At 49.9% G+C, this 23,955-nt stretch overlaps 2 long non-coding RNA genes across 2 annotated transcripts in view; one reads left to right on the top strand and one right to left on the bottom strand.

Moving 5' to 3' along the window:
* Window positions 1-23,955, top strand: part of LOC140391381 (uncharacterized) — a 173,415-nt gene that overhangs the window by 19,710 nt on the left and 129,750 nt on the right. The window lies entirely within an intron of this gene.
* Window positions 22,325-23,955, bottom strand: part of LOC140391382 (uncharacterized) — a 131,282-nt gene continuing 129,651 nt past the window's right edge. The window contains exon 3 of the long non-coding RNA XR_011935031.1: window positions 22,325-22,433. This is a non-coding gene — a long non-coding RNA (uncharacterized lncRNA). The remainder of the gene's footprint in view (window positions 22,434-23,955) is intronic.

Consider the following 23,955-nt stretch of genomic DNA (forward strand, 5'->3'; position numbering starts at 1 on the left):
TTAAGGAATTTGAGGTTTAGATCTCTAAAATGTTCAACTGCATTTTGTTTTTATTGAGGGTTTTCCAGGTAGCAATTCCCCTTCCCGTTTTTATCCTCAAATATGTCTACGAGCTTTCCCATCATCCTTTCATGATACTCCAGCTATGTCAAATGGGTTTCCCCAAGTGTAGCTGTTGTGATTTTGAACGAATTCACTGCTGCTCAAATGTGGCAAACATAATTATCAACATTGCCGTAATTATACAAAGCACATATTTTATGAACTTTCTTGCTTGCCATCAATCAACTTCCAAGTTATTCACCCTGAATTACCATTATTAACGTGAACATCCTGAAAGTGTGAAGCAAACCATATTCACACATATAAATGTGAATTCTGCTAGAATTTTCATAGAATCCCTCCAGTGCCAAAGGAGGCCATTTGGCCCATCAAGTCTGCAACCACCCTCCGAAAGACCACCCCATCTTGGCCCATGCCCCCACCCTATCCCGGTGACCCCACCTAGCCTTTTGGACACTAAGGGGCAATTTAGCATGGTCAATCCATCTAACCTGCACGTCTTTGGACTGGTAAAGTTATGTTCAGCTTCCAATCATTTCATAATCTTCAATCTTTGTTGGCTTCTTCTTTTTGCCGTACTTTTCAACTCTGCCCTCAAGCTTGTCTATATGTATTTTTTCTTTACTTAATTACCTGCATTCCATGATTTTGTTTTAATTTCAATCAGAATGCCAACTTTCTTAACGCATTGCCATAAGGCTTGCATCAGCATTACCATAAAACTCCCGGATGTCACTGTTATTCACAGAAAACTGAGATTTTAGTCAGGAGACAGTTGTAATTTAAACTCTCGGGTAAAGTAAATTAAGTTTTACATCGAAATAGACAAACAAAAATCTTCAGAGTTAATGTGTAACTTTGGCCTCCCTGCTTCCCCAACAATGTATACTGAAGGATAAATGTGCATGGCACTAATTGGCATAAATTAATTGAATTGTCTTCCCCAGACTGTTTATAAGACCCAGATGTACACCAGATGCTGACCTTACTCTGGATGGGTCTTGAACTTTAAAAAGTAGCATTTCTTAGTATGTATTGGGCCACATGTCAAGCTGTCAAAATCAAGTGCTCAAACCATAATGTATGGTGGCAGGGAGGCCCGGCCAACTACGCCCACATGTTCTGGGCAGGCCCCAGACTTGTCGGGTTCTAGACAGCCTTCTTCGACGCGGTGGCCAAGGTTGTGGGTGGAGCCGTGCCCGAGAGTGGCAGTCTTCAAGGTATTGTACCAGCTAGTCCTTTATTTGGGGATGAGGGCTGACGCCCGGATTTTTGCATCCCTAACCGCACGCTGGAGAATCCTGCCCGGCTGGCGATTGGCAGCACCACCCAAAGCTGCAGACTGGCTGGATTCCTCCACCTGGAGAAGATCAAGTTCACCATCTGATGGCCGGACGAGGGCTTCCACAAAGCTTGGGGGCCATTCGTCAGCCTGTTCCAAGACCTACTCGAGGCCAATAGTGATTAGGAAGAGGGGGGTTGGGGGGGGGGGGGGGGGGGGGGGAGAGAGAGAGAGAAAGTCAAGGGAGGACACATATAAGAGACAGGAGCAGAGGGGGGGAGGGGAGGGAATGGATCCTAAAGACAGCAAGCACAAAATGAAGCACGGAGGGCAAGAGGAGGAGGGGAAGGGCCACACAAGCTCCCCCTCTCAACACCAAACAACAAAAAATGAAAGAACCCCAGTTGAGGGAAAAAAGGAAAAAAACGGAACATGCCTCCAATAGGGGGTGGGGAAACGGGGGGGGGGGGGATTTGTAAAATCTGTTGTACATAAGACGTCAACTGGCTTGTAAATATCAGACACATTTGAGTTGCAATACCACATGTGCCTTCCACGTCAAACTGTTAGACTGTTGAAGTTGAAAATGCCAATAAAAATATGTTTTAAAAATATCGGGGTGGAGGCTCCTAAATTAATCAGGAAAACCAAAACTCAACGTCAGAGGACTGAAGTCTAATGATTGTCAAGTCACCTGGTTTCACTGGACGACCCTGTTGTTGGGAGCCCAGTGAACTCAATTGGATGAAGCGGAAAGTAACAAATCGCCTGCCCTGCCTCCTTATAATAAACAGAAATTGAGCCAAAATCTACTTCAGACATCTGGGCCCAGTCACAGCACATGAGGACATAGGGTTGATAACCTCCAGGATTATCCTGTCGTCTCCAGAGGGAAAAAAACAATTAATCCCCTGGATGGTATTACACGTCTGGTAGTCACCACTGATGTATATATTGTATATAGAGAATGTTGGTGTAGGTGCTTTACGGTAAGGCCCCTGTACTACAGGTACGGGGATAGTTCCCTGCCTGCTGGCTCCGCCCATTAGGCGGAGTCTAAATATGTGTGCTCCTTGTACAGCGGCCATTTCGTCAGCTGCTGTAGGAGGCCACACATCTCAGTGTAATAAAGCCTCGATTGCATCCAACTCTCGTCTTTGTGTAATTGATGTAATTGATCGTGCATCAATTTATTACACTAAGTTTTCAGAAGATGGACCTCCGCATCAAGCCGGATCGCCTGCAGCTGCATCCGCAATCAGACAACGCCAAAAAGGACTTTGAACATTGGCTAGTCTGTTTCGAAGCGTACATCGGGTCTGCACCAGACCCAATTCTAGAAGCTCAGAAGATTCAGACCCTTTACACGCGGCTGAGCTCCAACATCTTTCCACTTATCCAGGACGCGCCGACCTACGCAGACACCATGGCGCTACGGAAGGAAAACTACGCTCAGCGGACTAACATGCTCTATGCCAGGCACCTCCTCTCTACTCGTCGTGAACTTCCTGGTGAGTCAGTGGAAGATTTCTGGCGTGCCCTGATTCCCCTAGTTAGAGACTGTAACTGTCAGGCCGTCGCGGAAACCAAAATGCTAGCGCTCTCGCTTACGGTTGTTTTGCGCAACATCCAGGCCTACGCCCCCGACTGCGCGGCCCACCCCTCCTGTGCATCGTAGATTCCACAAACGGCTGCCCCATCGTGGACCCCACCAGCGACCGCCCTCACCCAGCCCCACGCCTGTGCCGCGCGGCAGCCAACAAACCATGGGGGCCCCAAATGTTACTTCTGTGGGCAGTCCAAACACCGCCGACAACGCTGCCCGGCCCGGAGCGCCCTTTGCAAGGCCTGTGGCAAGAAGGGGCACTTCACTGCGGTGAGCCAGGCCCGCTCAGTCACCGCCATTGTTCCAGTTCCCCCCACATGCGGCCAGTGGGCGCTGCCATCTTCCCCTTCCCAGACCACGTGAGGCCCGTGGGCGCCGCCATCTTGTTCTCCCCAGGATTGTCAGGCACCGCCATCTCGTTTTCCCCATGATACGTGCGGCCCGTGGGTGCCGCCATCTTACCAGGACCCATGCCCCCCGGGTACCTCATCTGGCCGCCCGCTGCCCGCAACCACCGATGACCAGCCGCGTCTCGCCTCGGTCACGGTTGACCAGTCTTGTTGCCTGCACAACCTGACAATGGCTTCTACCAATGTGAAGATCGATGGGCACGAGATCTCCTGTCTGCTGGACTCCGGGAGCACCGAGAGCTTCATTCACCCCGATACGGTAAGATGCTGCTCCCTCGCGGTACACCCCGTTAACCAGAGAATCTCCCTGGCATCCGGGTCCCACTCCATGGCAATCTGGGGGTACTGCATCGCCACTCTCACTGTCCAGGGCGTGGAGTTCAGCGGCTTCCGCCTCTATGTACTCCCCAACCTCTGCGCTGCCCTGCTACTCGGCCTGGACTTCCAGTGCAACCTCCAGAGCCTAACACTGAAATTCGGCGGGCCCCTACCACACCTTACTGTGTGCGGCCTTGTGATCCTGAAGGCCTACCCACCTTCCCTATTTGCAAACTTAACCCCGGATTGCAAACCCGTCGCCACCAGGAGCAGATGGTACAACACCCAGGACAGGACCTCCATCAGGTCTGAGGTCCAGCGGCTGCTGCAGGAAGGCATCATCGAGACCAGCAGCAGTCCCTGGAGAGCCCAAGTGGTAGTTGTGAGAACAGGGGAGAGACACAGGATGATTGTGGACTACAGCCAGACCATCAATAAGTACATGCAGCTTGACGAGTACCCCCTCCCACGCATATCTGATATGGTCAATCAGATTGCAAAGTACCGGGTCTTCTCAACTGTGGACCTGAAATCTGCCTACCACCAGCTCCCCATCCGTAAGGTGAACCGTCCATACACTGCCTTCGAGGCAGGTGGCCGCCTTTACCACTTTCTTAGGGTTCCCTTTGGCATCACCAATGGGGTCTCGGTTTTCCAACGGGAAATGGACCGAATGGTTGACCGGTATGGGCTGCGGGCCACTTTCCCGTACCTGGACAATGTCACCATCTGCGGCCAAGATCAGCAGGATCATGACGCCAACCTTGCCAAATTTCTCCACACCACCACTCTCCTCAACCTAACCTAACCTACAACAAGGAGAAGTGCGTGTTCAGCACAAACCGATTAGCAAAACAGAGTTCTGGGGCCCGATCCTGACCCCATGCGCTCCCTCATGAAAATCCCCCTCCCCCACTGCCCCAAGGCCCTCAAACGATGCCTGGGGTTCTTTTCTTATTATGCCCAGTGGGTCCCAAACTATGTGGACAAGGCCTGCCCACTCATTCAATCCACTCTTTTTCCCTTAACGGCCGAGGCTCAGAAGGCCTTCAACCGTATCAAGGCCGACATCGCCAAGGCCGCGATGCACGCGGTCGACGAGACGTTGCCATTCCAAGGCGAGAGCGATGCATCAGACATCGCTCTAGCCGCCACCCTCAACCAGGCAGGCAGGCAGGCCCGTGACGTTGTTTTCAATAACCCTCCATGCCTCCGAAATTCGGCATTCCTCTGTCGAAAAAGAGGCCCAAGCCTTCGTTGAAGCTGTGCGGAATTGGAGGCATTACCTGGCCGGCAGGAGATTCACTTTATGTCCAATAACACACAGCGGGGCAAGATCAAAAACGATAAAATCTTGAGGTGGAGGATCGAGCTCTCCACCTACAACTACGAGATTTTGAATCGCCCCGATAAGCTAAACGAGCCCCCTGATGCCCTATCCCCAGATACATGTGCCAGCGCACAGGTGGACGGTCTCTGGACTCTGCACGACAACCTCTGTCACCTGGGGGTCACACATTTTTACCATTTCATCAAGGCCCGCAATCTGCCCGACTCCATCGAGGAAGTCAGGGCTATCACCAGAGACTGCCAGGTCTGCACGGAGTGCAAACCGGACTTCTACCGGCCAGACCATGCGCGCCTGGTGAAGGCCTCCCGCCCCTTTGAATGGCTCAGCGTGGACTTCAAAGGCCCCTCTCCTCCACCGTCCGTAACACGTACTTCCTCAGTGTGGTCGATGAATATTCCAGATTCCCCTTCGCCATCCCATGCCCCGACATGATGTCTGCCACTGTCACCAAAGCCCTCAACACCATCTTCGCTCTGTTTGGCTTCCCCGCCTATGTCCACAGCGACAGGGGATCCTCATTCATGAGCGATGAGCTGCGTCAGTTCCTGCTCAACAGGGGTATCGCCTCGAGCAGGACGACCAGCTACAACCCCCGGGGAAACGGGCAGGTGGAGAGGGAGAATGGCACTGTGGAGAGGGAGAATGGCACTCATAGAGGTTTATCATAGAATTTACAGAGCAGAAGGAGGCCATTCGGCCCATCGAGTCTGCACCGGCTCTTGGAAAGAGCACCCTACCCAAGGTCAACACCGCCACCCTATCCCCATAACACACTAACCCCACCCAACACTAAGGGCAATTTTGGACACTAAGGGCAATTTATCATGGCCAATCCACCTAACCCGCACATCTTTGGACTGTGGGAGGAAACCGGAGCACCCGGAGGAAACCCACGCACACACGGGGAGGATGTGCAGACTCCGCACAGACAGTGACCCAAGCCAGAATCGAACCTGGGACCCTGGAGCTGTGAAGCAATTGTGCTATCCACAAGGCTACCGTGCTGCCCACTGTCTGGAGAGCCGTCCAGCTCGCCCTATGGTCCAGAAATCTCCCGGCCTCCCGCTGGCAGGAGGTCCTCCCCGACACCCTGCACTCCATTCGGTCGCTCCTGTGCACTGCGACTAATGAAACACCCCATGAACGTCTCTTTGCCTTCCCTAGGAAGTCCTCCTCCGGGGTGTCGTCCCAACTTGGCTTGCAGCTCCTGGACCCGTACTCCTCCGTAAACACGTACGACTCCACAAGGCGGACCCGTTGGTTGAGAGGGTACAGCGACTCCACGCCAACCCACAGTATGCCTACGTAGCGTACCCCGACGGCCGCCAAGATACAGTCTCCCTCAGGGACCTGGCACCAGCTGGTTCCGCACACTCACACCACCCCCCCCCCCCCCCCCCGGCCCGTGCCACCCCCCCCTCCCCCGGCGCACCCAGCTGCAACCCCCGCCCCAGGAGAATCTGTCCTCCCCCTGCCCATACCCGGGGATGAAGAGGATTCGACACGCTCCTGGAGCCACCTAAGACCAGTCCGACACCGGAAACACCGGCAGCACTGTGGCGCTCCCAACGGCAGATCAAGGCTCCGGACCGACTGAATCTTTGACATGACCTGGACTTTTAAAACATAATCACTCTGTATATAATTTTCCCCTCCACCACGCTGGACTCAATTTTTTTTCTCTCTGTACTTATAAATGTCTGGATAGGAGCGAAAGCAACAGGGTAGTTGTTATGGGGCACTTTAACTTTCCAAATATTGACGGGAAACACTATAGTTCGAGTACATTAGATGGGTCCGTTTTTGTCCAATGTGTGCAGGAGTGTTTCATGACACAGTATGTAGATAGGCCAACAAGAGGCCAGGCCATATTGGATTTGGTACTGGGTAATGAACCAGGACAGGTGTTAGATTTGGAGGTAGGTGAGCACTTTGGTGATAGTGACCACAATTCCATTACGTTTACTTTAGTGATGGAAAGGGATAGGTGTATACCGCAGGGCAAGAGTTATGTCTGGGGGAAAGGCAATTATGATGCGATGAGGCAAGACTTAGGATGCATCGGATGGAGAGGAAAACTGCAGGGGATGGGCACAATGGAAATGTGGAGCTTGTTCATGGAACAGCTACTGCGTGTCCTTGATAAGTATGTACCTGTCAGGCAGGGAGGAAGTGGTCGAGCAAGGGAACCGTGGTTTACTAAAGCAGTCGAAACACTTGTCAAGAGGAAGAAGGAGGCTTATGTAAAGATGAGACATGAAGGTTCAGCTAGGGCGCTCGAGAGTTACAAGTTAGCTAGGAAGGACCTAAAGAGAGAGCTAAGAAGAGCTAGGAGGGGACATGAGAAGTCTTTGGCAGGTAGGATCAAGAATAACCCTAAAGCTTTCTATAGATGTGTCAGGAATAAACGAATGATGAGGGTAAGAGTAGGGCCAATCAAGGACAGTTGTGGGAAGCTGTGCTTGGAGTCCGAGGGGATAGGAGAGGTGCAAAATGAATATTTTTCATTAGTATTCACACAGGAAAAACACAATGTTGTCGCGGAGAATACTGAGATTCAGGCTATTAGACTAGAAGGGCTTGAGGTTCATAAGGAGGAGGTGTTAGCAATTCTGGAAAGTGTGAAAATAGATAAGTCCCCTGGGCCGGATGGGATTTATCCTAGGATTCTCTGGGAAGCTAGGGAGGAGATTGCTGAGCCTTTGGCTTTGATCTTTAAGTCACCTTTGTCTACAGGAATAGTGCCAGAAGACTGCAGGATAGCAAATGTTCTCCCCTTGTTCAAGAAGGGGAGTAGAGACAACCCCGGTAATTATAGACCAGTGAGCCTTACTTCTGTTGTGGGCGAAATCTTGGAAAGGTTTATAAGAGATAGGATGTATAATCATCTGGAAAGGAATAATTTGATTAGAGATAGTCAACGGTTTTGTGAAGGGTAGGTCGTGCCTCACAAACCTTATTGAGTTCTTTGAGAAGGTGACCAAACAGGTGGATGAAGGTAAAGCAGTTGATGTGGTGTATATGGATTTCAGTAAAGCGTTTGATAAAATTCCCCATGGTAGGCTACTGCAGAAAATACGGAGGCATGGGATTCAGGGTGATTTAGCAGTTTGGATCAGAAATTGGCAAGCTGGAAGAAGACAAAGGGTGTGGTTGATGGGAAACGTTCAGACTGGAGTCCAGTTACTCGTGGTGTACAACAAGGATCTGTTTTGGGGCCACTGCTGTTTGTCATTTTTATAAATGACCTGGAGGAGGGAGTGGAAGGATGGGTGAGTAAATTTGCAGATGACATGAAAGTCGGTGGAGTTGTGGACAGTGTGGACGGATGTTACAAGTTACAGAGGGACATAGATAAGCTGCAGTGCTGGGCTGAGAGGTGTCAAATGGAGTTTAATGCAGAAAAGTGTGAGGTGATTCATTTTGGAAGGAATAACAGGAAGACAGAGTACTGGGCTAATGGTAAGATTCTTGGCCGTGTGCATGAGCAGAGAGATCTCGGTGTCCATGTACATAGATCCCTGAAAGTTGCCACCCAGGTTGAGAGGGTTGTTAAGAAGGCGTACGGTGTGTTAGCTTTTATTGGTAGAGGGATTGAGTTTCGGAGTCATGAGGTCATGTTGCAGCTGTACAAAACACTGGTGCAGCCGCATTTGGAGTATTGCATGCAATTCTGGTCGCCGCATTATAGGAAGGATGTGGAAGCATTGGAAAGGGTGCAGAGGAGATTTACCAGAATGTTGCCTGGTATGGAGGGAAGATCTTATGAGGAAAGGCTGAGGGACCTGAGGCTATTTTCGTGAGAGAGAAGGTTAAGAGGTGACTGAATGGAGGCATACAAGATGATCAGACGATTGGATAGGGTGGAAAGTGAGAGCCTTCTTCCTCGGATGGTGATGTCTAGAACGAGGGGACATAGCTTTAAATTGAGGGGAGATAGATATAAGACAGATGTCAGAGGTAGGTTCTTTACTCAGAGAGTAACAAGGGCGTGGAATGCCCTGCCTGCAACAGTAGTGGACTCGCTAAAACTAAGGGCATTCAAATGGTCATTGGATAGACATATGGACGATAAGGGAATAGTGTAGATGAGCTTTAGAGTGGTTTCACAGGTCGGCGCAACATCAGGGCCAAAGTGCCTGTACTGCGCTGTAATATTCTATGTTCTATGTTCTACCTGTATATAGTTCTCCACCACCCCCGCCGGACTCAATTTTAACAGGGGGCGAATGTGATAGTCACCACTGATGTATAGATTGTATATAGAGGATATCGGTGTAGGTGCTTTACCGTAAGGCCCTGTACAACAGGTACGGGGGTAGTTCCCTGCCTGCTGGCTCCGCCCAGTAGGCGGAGTATAAATATGTGTGCTCCTCGTACAGCAGCCATTTTGCCAGCTGCTGTAGGAGGCCACACATCTCAGTGTAATAAAGCCTCGATTGCATCCAACTCTCGTCTTTGTGTAATTGATCGTGCATCAACACGCACAAGGAAAACAAATCGTGCTGACATTTTTTTTTTAATGGGTTTTTCTTGCATTTTGGGTTGTCAGTTGTTTAATCGGGCATAAGATTTCAGGAAGGATAATTAAAACTGTTGGACTGGGTGTCATAGGGTGGTTGGAAGCGGGTGGTCACATGATGAAACCTCCAGGATTCTGTTCAACTGGACTTCACAACCCTATGGTCAGTTGAACAATATCTTACTGAGGGATGATCAAAGAAGAGCACGGTTTGCAGATACGGCCCCTTTTAGTTCTGCTCATTGCTTGGCAGTTCTACATCCTCTGGCGCAGCAGAGGAAAAACCTACCCTTTTAAACATTTTAATAAGTACCCAGAGCGTTACGAATGGCTGCTTATTCAGCTAATGTTTGCAAACGTCTCATTCTTTTGAGGAATCATTTCCTATACATTCATTTTCATTCCATGGGAGCACTTTATTTGATTTGTTTTATTTTCCCCACTCAGTTTGCATCCACTGAACACTGCAACATAGAGAAATCATTCCCATAGGACACTTACTCCATGAAAACACTTACATTTATGGATTAGAATATTACTGCTGAAAAAATGTCAGATTAGCTCCCACAGAGAAATGATGTAAAATCCCTCAACAGATTGCATTTTTACATTGAGATCTCACAGAACAGTGAGACTTGGGGCAGCAAGGTAACACTGTGGTTAGCACAGTTGCTTCATAGCTCCAGGGTCCCAGGTTCGATTCCCGGCTTCGGTCACTTTCTGTGCGGAGTCTGCACCTTCTCCCCGTGTCTGCGTGGGTTTCCTCCGGGTGCTCCGGTTTCCTCCCACAATCCAAAGATGTGCAGGTTAGGTGGATTGGCCATGATAAAATGCCCATAGTGTATAAAATTCCTGGGTGGGGTTACTGGGTTACGGGGATAGGGTGGAGTGCACTTTCCAAGGGCCGATTCAGAGTGGATGGGCCGAAAGGCTTCTTTGTGCACTGTAAATTCTATGATTCTATGAATTGTGTGCCCGATTATTCCTGGAAATATAAGAACACAAATTATAACAAATATTAAAAAAATACCAAAAGCTATAGAACATTTGCTTTACCGATAGGTAACTTTAATTGTGGCTGGGATATAGCATTGGTTGTTCACTTACAACTGGCTGAGTTAGGTTAGGTAAATCAACTGTGGATGCAAGTTACATTAAAAAGTTGATTATCTGGTGATTATCACGTGTTGGAGCTTGCTGTGCACACATTGGGTGCTGCATTCCCAACAGCAATGAGTGTATTTGAAAAGTATATTTTTGGCTGCGAAATGCCAGGCATCGTGAAAGTTGCTATCTAAATGCAAGTCTTCCTCTGTTTACTTTTTTACAACTGAGCCAACTCTGCTCGCAACCAAAGTTCACAAATGTGCACTTTTGAACAGAGGCCATTGTGCCAGAGAGGAAATGTTAGTAGGTATATATTCAAAGCAGCCCACTTTATTCCAGCTGCCAAATTTTATAAACTCAGCAAACAGAATAATCAAACGTAGGGTTTCCCTGATTCAGATTCAATAGCGTCTCATGTTGTGTGACAAGTGAAATGATGACATTTTCCCATTGGGTTTAATAATTGTAATTATAAATGCTTAGTCCAGCTGGACGAACTGCGCTTGCCAATTGTGCAAAAGAAGTTGTATTTAGAAACTTAGTAGATGATGCACAGCAGCAGCTCACCAATTCTCCTCCAACAGCGCCTTCCAAACACCTGAACTCGAACAAGTAAAGGGCAAGGACTTCAGACATATGGGAACACCATGACCTGCCGGTTCCCCGACAAGCCACTCACCATCCTGACTTGGAATTATCGGCAGAATGTTTTTTCGAAGTGTCAAGCTCAGACTAAAAATTGGGATGTACCTAGCCAGTTGACCAGACCAATCTTTTCTCCAAATATTGAGCCTCTTCAAGAGAAAGAAAATGAGTGGGGTAGCATCTCATAGAGCTGGCAAGCAACTCCACAGAGATCGGGCGTGCCCTGATCAACATTGCAGCCAAATGGCCCACAGACCCAATCATAATGCTTTCAGGGATGATTCCCCCCCCCCCCCCCCCCCACACCTCCCACCCTTCACCCCCGACAATCCGCACCTACATTCTAATCTCTTCCCTGCCTCCACCCAACCCAACATTTGGCGCTGCAATTTTAACCCCCACCAACACCGTGGAAGTATAGTCGGCACTCCCCCTCCACCCTCAGTGTCCACTCTCTCCCCCGCCATCACTTGTCAACACCCCCCCCCCCCCATGGGGCTCCCACTAGAGCCCAACCTGGCACTGCCCCATGGCACAGCTTGACAATGATAGGGCAGTGCCCAGGCATGTTCCTCTCCCCTCCCCCCTCAGAGATCTATCCTTACCTCTGTGACTCCAGGGGGTTCCCCTTGACTGCCTTACATCTGGTCAAACCTGTTGTGAAATCTGCCAACGTCACGTCACGTTGGCAAGGTATGAATATTTAGTGAGGGGTGATCGCTCGGCGGGGCGCCCGCTAATAATATTTAAATACATTTAAATCTATTAAAATGAGGCTCACGCCCTTTCTGGGAGTGAATCTCATGACGGCGCCGGAGTTTCCCGATTCCCGCTGAGCTGGTTTAGCACAGTGTTCTAAACAGCTGCCTTGTAATGCTGAACAATGCCGGCAGCGCGGGTCCAATTCCCGTCCCGGCCTCCCCAAACAAGCGCCGGAATGTGACGACTAGGGACTTTTCACAGTCACTTCATTGAAGCCTACTTGTGACAATATGTGATTATTATTAATATTTGTTACCTGCCGACACTGCGAGCCAGCGAGTGCAGGCTCAAATTCACTCCTCCATCGCTGTTCTTTCACTGTCGCTGGGTTAAAACCCAGGAACCCATTCCTAACAGCACCTACGCCGTATACACCACAGTGTTTCAAGAGGACAGCTCACCAACAACTTTTCAACGGCAATTAGCGAAGCTAATAAAAATGCTGGCCTCGTCAGCTTGGACCTGTCAAATAAATTTTTTGAAATGTCACCAGGCTTCCAAACCAAAGCACCAGGGATGCAGCCAGCAGCAATTCCCTTTCAGGGCTAAGCTTCCATTAGAAAAGGTGCACATCAGCCTCAAATGCCGTTGTAGCACATGGCAACTGGCCCTCTCTTAGACTAGGCTTCACCCGAGGCAAAGTGGTTGGAAAGTAAAAAGAAAGGAAGATTTAGATAACTGGGAGAATTATGGTGTAAGGAAGGAGTAAAAGGTATGGTCACTTTTGGATTGCAGGTAACAGAGCAGAATATATGTGGATTCTGTGATGAGGTCCACAGTGGGCTGAATGGCCTCATTCTGCACTGTCGGCATTCTACTCTATAATTTAACTGGCCTAGATCTGTTTTAATTCTATTTAAGTTACTTTCCCCAGTTAAGTATTCTTGCTCTGAATTGTTCTTTTTCCTTTTCCATGGTCAGCCTGAACCCAATGATACAATGATCGCTATCCCCTGTACAATTTTCTACTGACGCTTGACCCATCTCATTCCCAGGAACCAGGTCCAGCAGTGTCTTCTTCCTCATTGGGCTTGCAACATTCTGCTTTCCACAAAGCACTCAATCTCTCCGACTTGTCACAATGATACCAATTCATACTCAAGTCTCAAAACCTGGAGTTCAAGCTGTTGCAAAAGACCACAATTCCTGCACAAATGGTTATCTAGGACATGGAAAGCATCTTGGAATTCCCACATATCACAGGATATGCACTGCACAAGTTGGAGCAGCCCAGCCAACATTCTGTTAGTTCATAATAATGACATATCTCATAGATCTTATTACTGGGGATATACATTTATCAATATTAATAAACCTTATTTAACACTGATAAATTCTACTAAAACTTAATATACCTTACTAGCAGTACTAATCCTGACTTTAAATAAGATAAGACTCACCAGCTTATTCCTTAGTCTATATCAAGTAAATAGGAAATACATACCAGACAATCACCTACCTACTCCCCTGTGATGTCCCACTTCAATTTATCATTCAAAATATGGCTCTGACTGTCTTCTGATGTGAGAGGTACTCTGCTGCACCAATCCCACTCTCCTATCATTGTCAATTGCCTTGTTGCTGCTCTCGTATTTACTCACTGTATTTAATGGCCCTGCTGCTTGTCTGGCACTCTCTCACTGTGGTTAATGGTTCCTCTGCTCCTCGAGAACATCCTTACTGCTGCTCTCCAAGTCACTCATCATATAGATGTGGACATATTTTGCAATCTTCGCTACATCGAATCCTGGATGTGAAATTGAGGAAATGGTGTTTTAATTATACATGGACCCATCATCCCTGACCTGGGGCACTGCATTCAGCCGAGGGCATTTAAGTGAGGGAAAAAAATATTGTGTTAGGGAAAGCGGTTAAAAACAGAGTAACAGATTAAAAAGGGTAAACTATGAGGGCAGGTTTTGTATTTCTTTTGAGTTTGGAAGGTCGGAAGGTGATCCAGCTGAAGTATTCCTAATGATAAGTGGAGTTGATAAGTTAAAAACTCTTTCTATTGGTAGGAGAAACCAGAACAAGACAGGTTCTTTAGCAATAAAAATAGGAAGCAGGGTGCATCTCTTTAATCAAAGGCCAATGGAAATCAAAAGTAAGGTCGCAAAAAAGGTTGCGGATGCTGGGTTAATTAAAATCCTGAAATATGTGTTTGATACATTTCCTTTTTAATTTCTAATCAAATCAAGCTCGAATCAGTGCAATCAAATTGAATCATGAAACAGGTTCCAAAGGGAGAATTGCCTGCTCCTGTTCCTATGTGATTCTCTACCAAATAGCATTGTTGGGAGCATTTTCAGCATGCGGACAACAATGGCTCATGAAGACGCCTGATCCTTCTCAGATCAACAAAGCAATGAATACAAATGATGCTGACGTCCCAAGAATGACTAAAAACAGTGGAAGAAAATTGGCCATTACTTAAGGATAAATGATTCAAAGCAAATAATGGATACTTTGAGCTGGATTCTCCGTTGGTGGGATCCTTCGTTTCGCTAGCAGCGCACTCACGCTCGCAGATTTCTCGACAGCTCGGGGGTGCCCACAAATGGAAACCCCATTGGCTACACCGTATTAACCCCCACATCACATTCACCCCCACAGCATCCTCACCCCCACACCATTTCCACACCACCCTCACCTCAACACCACCCTTACCTTCACCTCCACCCTCACCCCACACCATCCTCACCTCCTCCACCCCCATTCCTCCCCTTGGCTCAACGGTCTAATCATGCGCCTGGCCTTGTTTTTGCAGGACCTGGTGGTGATGGGGCGGGTCTATCTGGTGTCCGCCGCCCCCAGCCAGTGTCACAACCTGAGCCCCCCCATGTGCCGACCAGCAATGAGGACAGCAGCAGGGACGGGAGCCCTCGACCCGAAACCCTGGACACCCCAGAGCTCGAGACTGGGGATTGCACTCATGTCCCATCAGAGCTGTGTCCAACACCCTCCACCATCCCAGAGACTCGCACCTTTGTTGGGTGCTTTAGAGAAGAGGCTCCTGGGGCATGCTCTGGTGCTCACCACACGGCAGCTCCGGTACAGCAGGATCTGGCAAAGGAACTCCAGAGGGGGCGGACGGTCGGTGGGCTGGCCGACCCCAGGAACTAGCTGCCGCCCAGATGGGTTTCGGGTTTCTGGAATGGATAGTCCCATCGATTGTGGAGATGCAGTGATAGAGCCTGGGACTACATGAGAGGTTGTCGGTGAGCATTCAGCACCTGCCGGCGCAGGGGGAGGTGTCCAACTGCATGCAGGAGAGGAGGTGATGCTGACAATGTGTGCCATCCAGGCCAAAACTGCAGGATGGCGTCCACGGTGGAGGCATTGGGGGCGAGGGTTTGGCTATTGATCAGCATGTCCAAGGCCTGGGGCATCCTGTGCAGGCGCTGGCCAAAGCCCAGGACAGGGATGCCCTTTCACCTAGATATTGCAACGGCACGTTGAACATGGCCCAGTCACAGCAGGCTATGGCTGAGAACATCGGCAGAAATTGCCCAGGTGCCCGCCGACGTGGGCAGTCACAGAGGGAGGTGGCCCAGTCCCACAGAGAGACGGCGCTATCACTGGCTGATGTGCCACAGACCTACAGGGTGGTGGCACAGTTGTAGCATGATGTGGTGCAGTCCCAGACAGAGTTTGTCCACTCCCAAGTATGCAGACCCTGGTCGAGACTAGTGTGGGCCTCCAGGACTGGCAGCGACAGGTGGCGGGGATCCTCGGGGTATTGGGGGGTGAGGGTGGGAGGGCGTGGGTGTGGGAGCGGAACTGCGGTGTCCGTGCCCCTGGCCAGACTCTCCCTTCACCCCCCCCAGCTAGTGGATGAACCGGAGGTGATCAGGGCGTCCCGTGCACAGTGGAACTCGCTCACATGTGGGGTGGGATTCTCCGGTCAGCGACGTCGAAATCGCGTTCAGCGATCAGCCGGAGAATCCCCATTCTCGACCGAATCGGGGGCGGTGCCGATTTCGGAATGCTCTGCCCCCTCCAAAGTGAGCGCCATATCGACGGCCTCAGAACATTGCCTGAGGCCTACCCCCCGATGTTCTGCCCTCGACTGGCTGAGTTCCCGACGGTGTCGTTCTGTGTGGTCTCATCCATCAGGAACTCGGCACGGTGGCCGCGGTCTCAATCCGCGGGCAGCGTGGACTTTGCCAGGGGCTGGGGGCACTGTTGGGGAGTAATCTGGGGCAGGTGAGCCCCCGGCCAAAGGGGGGGGCACAATTATTGCAGGCCAGGTCCTCGAGCGGCGAGCGCCATATTGCACGGCACGGTCGCTGCCGGCCGTCACCGTGCGCATGCGCGGCCACGGACCCGGCAATTCTCCAGGCCATATCGGCAGCTAGAGCCGGTGCTCGATGCTGCCTTGATGCTAGCCCCAAGCCAAACGCCATTTTTTCAGTCGTAAAACGCCACCGTTCCCATGCCAGCGTGGGGACATAGCCTCAAAATCGGAGAATCCAGCCCATTATGCGGCCTCTCGTGCCTGCCTGGGCCCCATGTCCTGCCCATCTTCGCTCTCCCCCCTGATCACCTGAGTCTCATCTTCAGGTTGCCGAAGCACCGCTCGATCACAGCCCTGATCAAAGCATGGGCATCCTTGCAGCAGGTCTCCACATTGGTCTGTGATCTCCAGATAGTTTTCATCAGCCATGACCGCAGTGGATAACCCTTGTCAACCAGGAGCAATCCCCCAGCTGAGGATGCCATCTCAAACATGTCAGGAATCGCTGAGTGTGCTAGGATGAAGGTGTTGTGCATGGTGCCAGGCTATCAGGCGCAGACTTGCATGATGCGCAACTGATGGTCACATATCAGCGGCATATTCATCAAGTGGTACCCCTTTCGGTTTGTTCAGAATGGGCGGTCATCTGCATGTGCTCGCAGGGTGACATGCATCCCAACGATCTCCCCCTGGACCGGGGCATCTTGGCGATGGTGGCGAACCCCACTGCCCAGGCTTCGTGGCGCTGTGACCACAATGAAATAACTTGAATAGGGCAGCACGTAACACAGTGGTTAGCATAGTTGCTTCACAGCTCCAGGGTCTCAGGTTCGATTCCCGGCTTGGGTCACTGTCTTTGTGGAGTCTGCACGTCCTCTCCGTGCCTGCGTGGGTTTCCTCCCACAGTCCAAAGATGTGCAGGTTAGGTGGATTGGCCATTCTAAATTGCCCTTAGGGTCCAAAAAGGTTTAGGTGGGGTCACTGGGTTACGGGGATAAAGGGGAGAGGGTGGAGCCGTGGCTCAAGTAAGGTGCTCTTTCCAAGGGCCGGTGCAGACTCGATGGGCTGAATGGCTTCCTTCTGCACTGTAAATTCTATGTGCGTTGTGCCGACTGGGCATATAGGGCCTCAATGATGGTGCGGATGCACCTGTGCACCGAGCTCTGAGTTCCTGGACAGCACCCCTTTCAGTGCCTGGAAGGACCACGTGGCGTAGAACCTCCCCCCCTCCCCCCTCTCCCTGGCAGGGTCCCTCCACCCCAACCAGCCCAACCAGTGTCCAGCCCAGCAGCCTACAGTCGCGTTTCTCCATGTCCTACTTTCTCTGTCTCCCTCATCAGCCACCACGCCAGTTTCCTGATTTTTAAAAGCACAAGTGAACAGAGCCGTCAGGAATTCAGCCCATCGGAGGCGGAGAGTCCGCAGAGAATACCGGGTCGAGCCCGCTAACGATATGCAAATGGTGTTTACTGTACATGCAAATGGTGTTTACTGTACATGCAAATGGTGTTTACTGTACATGCATTCTTGAACACATTATCGCCACTGTTGAGGCAACCGAGAATTGCGATCTGGCATGAAATCAGTGCCCAACAATTTTGGCATCGGAACCGATTCTCCGCCTAATCACGTTTCCCAATTCCAGCATCGACCGAAGGAGAATTCCGCCCAAGATCTTTGAGCTACTGGCCTCCATTAAATATGAATAATACCATCTGTGCAGTTCAAGGTCATTCCCAATTGGTCAGAGATGGGATGATGATTTACAATAGACACATCGGCAATAGTAAATATGTAGTACCCTCAATAGCGACGCTAGAGAGTAAAACGGTAAAGAAGGCTTTAATAAGCTAAGAACTAGCCTGGTGCCGAGACGGGTGCTTACTGGGTGCCGCCTGCAAGGCGGCCCCTTATATACGACTCCCAGGTGGGCCGAGCCGGAGGCGGAGTCCCCAGGGTTCCAAGCCCGGTCTTAAAGGGGAGATCACCTTACATGATGATAAGGGTACAGTAATACAATAACCGTTCATCACGGAGCAAAAAGCCTCGTCACCCTGCTTCCAATTAAAAGGTATCACTGCTGAGAGATTATGGCTTAGGGCTGGTGCCGTACTGACTTCAGCTTTAAAGATTGTGGATGATATCTGATGCATTTTATATCTACCTGGGTTTAGATATTTCATCATGTTGATGTTAACAACATAACCCAGTTAAACTTTTCAGCATGGACTAGCAAACATCGTCGAATGCAAATACACAGAATTTTGCAGTGGCAGAATTCTGTGCACGTATTCCATATTAAACTGAAATCTGAGTAACCAATCAAAACTTGAATGATGTAGGATATCCACAGATCACAAAGTCATTCAGTTGAAGAGCTCCTTTCAGATGGTTTATCTGTAGGTATTGATCCGAACTAAAACAGGGGCGGGATTCTCCGACGCCCCGCCGCGTCGGAAAATCGCCGGGGGGCGACGTGAATCCCGCCCCCGCCGGCTGCCGAATTCTCCGGTGCCGGGGATTTGGCGGGGGCGGGAATCGCGCCGCGCCGTTCGGCGGCCGCGAGCAGCGGCCCCCCCCCGGCGATTCTCCAGCCCGCGATTGGCCGAGTGGCCGCCCGTTTTCAGCGGATCCCGCCAGCGTATGTTACGACAGGTACGTTCCGGTGAGACCTGGCTCCACGGGTGGCCTCCGGGGTCATCGGAGGGTGGGCGCGGGGGGATAAGGCCCTGGGGGGTGCCCCCATGGTGGCCTGCCCCACGATCGGGGCCCACCGATCCGCGGGTGGGCCTATGCCGTGGGGGCACTCTATCCCTCCGTGCCGGCTGGTGTACCGGTCCGCGATGGCCGGTGCGGAGATGAACCCCACCCTGTGCATGCACTGGGATGACGCCAGCACGCGCTGGCACTCCCGCGCATGCGCCAACTCGCGCCAGCTGGCGGAGGCTCTTTGGCGCCAGTTGGCTTGGCACCAATCCCCTTCCGCACCGGCTGGCACAGCGCAAACCACTCTGGCGCCGGCCTAGCCCCTGAAGGTGCAGAGGATACCGCACCTTCGGGGCGGTCCGACACCGGAGTGGTTCACGCCACTCCTTCCCGCCGGAGTTGCCCGCCCCACCAGTTTCCGAAGAATCTGACCCCTTGTGTTTATCGCAGAGATCTGTCCCGTTACTTAAATATAAAGAACAAACTTACATTTTAAAAAACACTTTTGTCACGGACATGGGAGAGGTGTGGAATAATTTTCTCCTTTCTCACCCCTCGACTGACCACAACAAGAGGCATTTTAGAGAAATGTTTTAACCCCTTCAATGCTGTGCCTTTGAAGGATGGTTACAAAATTAGTTTTTGTAAGTTCAAGGCAGAAGAAACGAGTAAATGTTTATTTTTCACAAAACTGAAATGTAAATGCAAGAAACACTCACACACCAAAAAAGATGCTTTTTAAAGATGTAATGTGCAAAGAAATAGATCACTTATTTACACAGTCCTTAAGATGGTGGTTGGATGATGCAGGCCTGAGGATTATCTCTTGGTTTACTGGTGACAATGGAGATGAGATGTTTCTGTCTGTTACAAATAAACTTCTAGCTAAGCTGTGTAGTGAAGAAATATAATCTTGCACATAAAATAAATATGTCCCGATTCTCTGCCTAAGGTGACTTTTGAGACAGTGTCCTCCCTTATGATGGGTGATCGAGGGATTTTGTTAAGTCTTCACATCCCAGACTGACCTGCTGAGCTGCCCTTGTGGATTAATAAGGTATTACCTATCTCTAGTTGGTTTCAGTCAAGGAACAACATTATCAATGTAATCCATTGTCCGCACAATGGATTGATGGCAAATGTAATTGACATACAACGGGGAACAAATGATACCTCATTAACATTACAGCTCTTATTAACCTATTAAATGCCTTTATTTGCAATTCCACCTCAATGGGGCCCGCTAGTCTGACAGCCATTGTCATTTTAAGTCACTTCCATTGAAATGGTAGCCATGATGTGGAGAATCCGGCGTTGGACTGGAGTGAGCACAGTTAGAAGTCTTACAACACCAGGTTAAAGTCCAACAGGTTTGTTTTGAATACCTAGCTTTCAGGGCACTGGTCCGAAATTACCTTCAAAGACTTGCATTCAAAGTATCGTATTGCATCTTTGACTTTGTCTATCTATATGTTTCTGGAACCAACCTTTTCATTCATCTGAGGAAGGAGCAGTGATTCGAAAGCTAGTGATTCGAAACTAACCTGTTGGACTTTAACCTGGCATTGTAAGACTTCTTACTCTCCATTGAAATGGTGAGGGGTAGTCAATTGCAGCTGGAAAGGTCATTTGAATTTTTAGTAAGTCTTCAGAGATATGTTCAGACATGTCTGTCTCTGTAAAAAATCATGAAAGAAGACCATAAACAGAAGCCACCTCCATTGTTCCATGAAAATTGAATGTTAACTCTGCAGCTGCCTGTTTAGCATCTCCATTAAGGTAATCCGTAATTAGCACCAAATCCCGGGCTGGATTCTCCCATTCGGCGGCAGAGTGTCCATAGGGGGCCAGCACGGCACTGGAATGGTTCACGTGGCTCCAGCCTCCCATCCCGGCGCGAACTGGGCGCTACGGGATCCGTGCATGCGCAGTGGTGCCGGTGCCAAGGCGTACATGTGCGGTGGCCTCCCTCAACACGCCTGCCCGACTCGCTGGCATCCATTTTGTGAACGTGTGTCCATAACCCATGTTGCTTTTTAATAGTAAAGTATCTGTTTCCCATTAAACCTTATGAGCACATGACACAACAGTTTGGAGCCAATGAATTGCTCGTGCTTATGTTCTGCAAAATAGTTGAATTGCTCTTGCATTGTTTTCATTGTTGATCTGTGGGCAAATGGGGCAGCCTATTTCTAAATAACAGGCCCTCATATACATTCTACTATTGTTGTTTGAGATAAATAGGGGTCAGTGCACCAAAAAAAACAACCTGTTATTGTTTCATTTTGTTTTACATTCTTCAAGAGCAGTCAAACAGGGTCATTATTTAATGTCTCAGTGGAAAGATATCGAGGGTTGTTTCAGTGAAAGACCGGTTGGTGCCGGCACACTTGGCGCGGTGCCGGTCACGGGCCGCTGTATGCGACTGGGCCGCCGCTCTAAAAAGGCAGAGTCCAGCCGGCGCCGTCCACACCTGGTCGCAGCCGGCGGGAACTCTGCATGCAGGGTCGGGGGGGGAGGGGGGTACCGACTCCCGGGGGGGGGGGAGGGGGGGGGCTCCTATGGGGCCTGGCCCGCAATCGGGGCCCACAGATTGGCGGGCCGGCCCCTTGCTCCCCGGGCCTATTTTCTTCCGCGCCGGCCCCTGAACTCCCGCGTCATGTTGTGTCGGGGCCGGCGCGTTGAGGGAGGCCACTGCGCATGCACGCGTTGGCGCCGGCACCACTGCGCACGCGCGGATCCTGCGGCGCCCAGTTTGCGCCGGGATGGGAGGCTGGAGCTGTGTGATCCGCTCCAGCGCTGTGCTGGCCCCCTGTAGGGGCCAGAATCGGTATTCCCAGAGGCCCGTTCACGCCGTCATGAAACGCGACGCGTTTCCGACGTCGTGGACATCTGCCGCCGAATGGGAGAATCCCGCCCGGGATTTTGGTGCTAATTGCTGATTACCTTAATGGAGATGCTAAACAGACAGTTGCAGAGTTAACATTCAATTTTCATGGAACAATGGTTTATGGTATCTTTCCAGACGAATTCCACTAACGTATCCTCTATTAAATCTGAAATATTCATCTTGGATACAAGATTAACCCATTAAAAAAAATCGAATTAAGTAACAAGTCCACAGATAACAAATTTTATTCAGCTGATGAGCTCCTTTGAGAGGATTTATCCATAAGTTACGACCGAACTAAAACTCACGTTATTGCAGAGCTCTGTCCAGAGTTAATTAAAGTTAAAAAAACAAACTCGCCCAGGTCATCAGGCATCATGTTGGAGGAAGTCCAGCACGCTGTGCCCACTGGAGGGGAGCAGTCCACCTCTAGCAGCTGCTCCTGCTCTGCCTGGCTTCATATCCTCCCAATTGTCCAAGGGGAGCTGCAAGCAAGATGGGCATGATCAAACATTTCCTTCCTCCTGGAGACTCCTGTAAGGAAGAGTAAACTGTACTTATTCTTTCAGCTGAAATCGCCAGAGAATTTTCTGAATCAATGTTGTTAGAGTATTAGCGAAATCTCATCAGTGCCTTTGTCTTCCAGCAGCGAAAGTTGATGTACTTTTACGCAGTGTTCTGAATCATCAATGATTTGTTCTCTACCGGTCAGCTGGTCACAATTAGGAGAGGGCTCATAAATCAAGCACCAGACACCAAAATGTCATGTACTCTCGTTAATAAGCTCCAGCTGACAATTTATGTGGCAAACAAGCCCTTAACACACGCCCTTTACGACAATGGCATGGTGAAATAAAGGCAGGTGTTTCACTCCACACCCTGCCCTTAGCCACCTGGGACACCCGTGAGCTCCGAATGGAGTTGCCAACAATCACCTCCAGTACCTCAGTCAATGCAGCACTCCCGTCTGTACTGCAGGGAACAATCAGACTCATTCGGAGTTCAAGATCTAGCATGAGAGTTTGAACCCATAACCCTTTGGCTCAGAGAGTTACCACTGAGTCAAGCTGACATGACGGGAGTACATGTGCCCTCCTGATTGTTCCCTCTCCAGCAATTAATCTACTTGACTAGAACAAGATTACTTTGGATTTTAGTACTCTCATAAGTTGGCTGTCATATCTTTAAATATGAGGTGTGATTGTCTGTCCAAATATCGCTGTCTATTGCTTTGCCATGATCTGATCATTTATGTCTTATTCCCCATTTATTTTATGATGTGTCTGTTGTCTTGGACATAAAGAAAGTGGGAGAGGGTGAAGATATATATATATGTGTGTCAAAAATAGGGGATAAATTTCCATGCAAGTGTTTCAATCAGAGAAAATCAAAAGATCTGAACTAGGTGACATTCATTCAGGATGTCATGGATCTATTGCTGAAGTTACCAGTGGCAATCAGATCACATGTCCCGCAGATATGCTGCCTCACAATTCTAAAATAGATCAGCTCATACTGGTAGTTGTGGAGTGTCTGGGAAGCAGTGCTTAATGAAGGTACTGGTATGAGTCACGCTGAACAAAAAGGCATAGTTGGAAAGGCATCATGAGACTCTCATGGAGACGTTGATGCAGTTTGCCGACAGCCTTCTCCTGTTAAACTCTGAATCAACTCATAATCCACCCTTTTGGTTAAGATCAAGCATTGGATCAAGTGTGAGATTAGGTGTAATGTCTGTTCTTGTCAGTTCGGATCTAGTATGTCTCTTTTGTGGGAACCATAAGCGGACCTCTCCGTCGGCGAGATCCTCCGGTCCGCCGGCAGTGCACCCATGCCCGTGGGTTTCCCGACGACGTGAGGTGGCCACAATGGGAAACCGCATTGGCCAACTGCAGGAACAGAGAATCCCACTTCTTAAGGGGGTACACCGTGCCGAAAAACGGGCCTGGCAGACTGGAGAATCAAAGAACAAAGAAATGTACAGCACAGGAACAGGCCCTTCTGCCCTCCAAGCCTGCGCCAACCATGCTGCCCGTCTAAACTAAAATCTTCTACA

Source organism: Scyliorhinus torazame, chromosome 15, assembly GCF_047496885.1.
Source record: "Scyliorhinus torazame isolate Kashiwa2021f chromosome 15, sScyTor2.1, whole genome shotgun sequence".
NCBI lineage: Eukaryota > Metazoa > Chordata > Chondrichthyes > Carcharhiniformes > Scyliorhinidae > Scyliorhinus > Scyliorhinus torazame.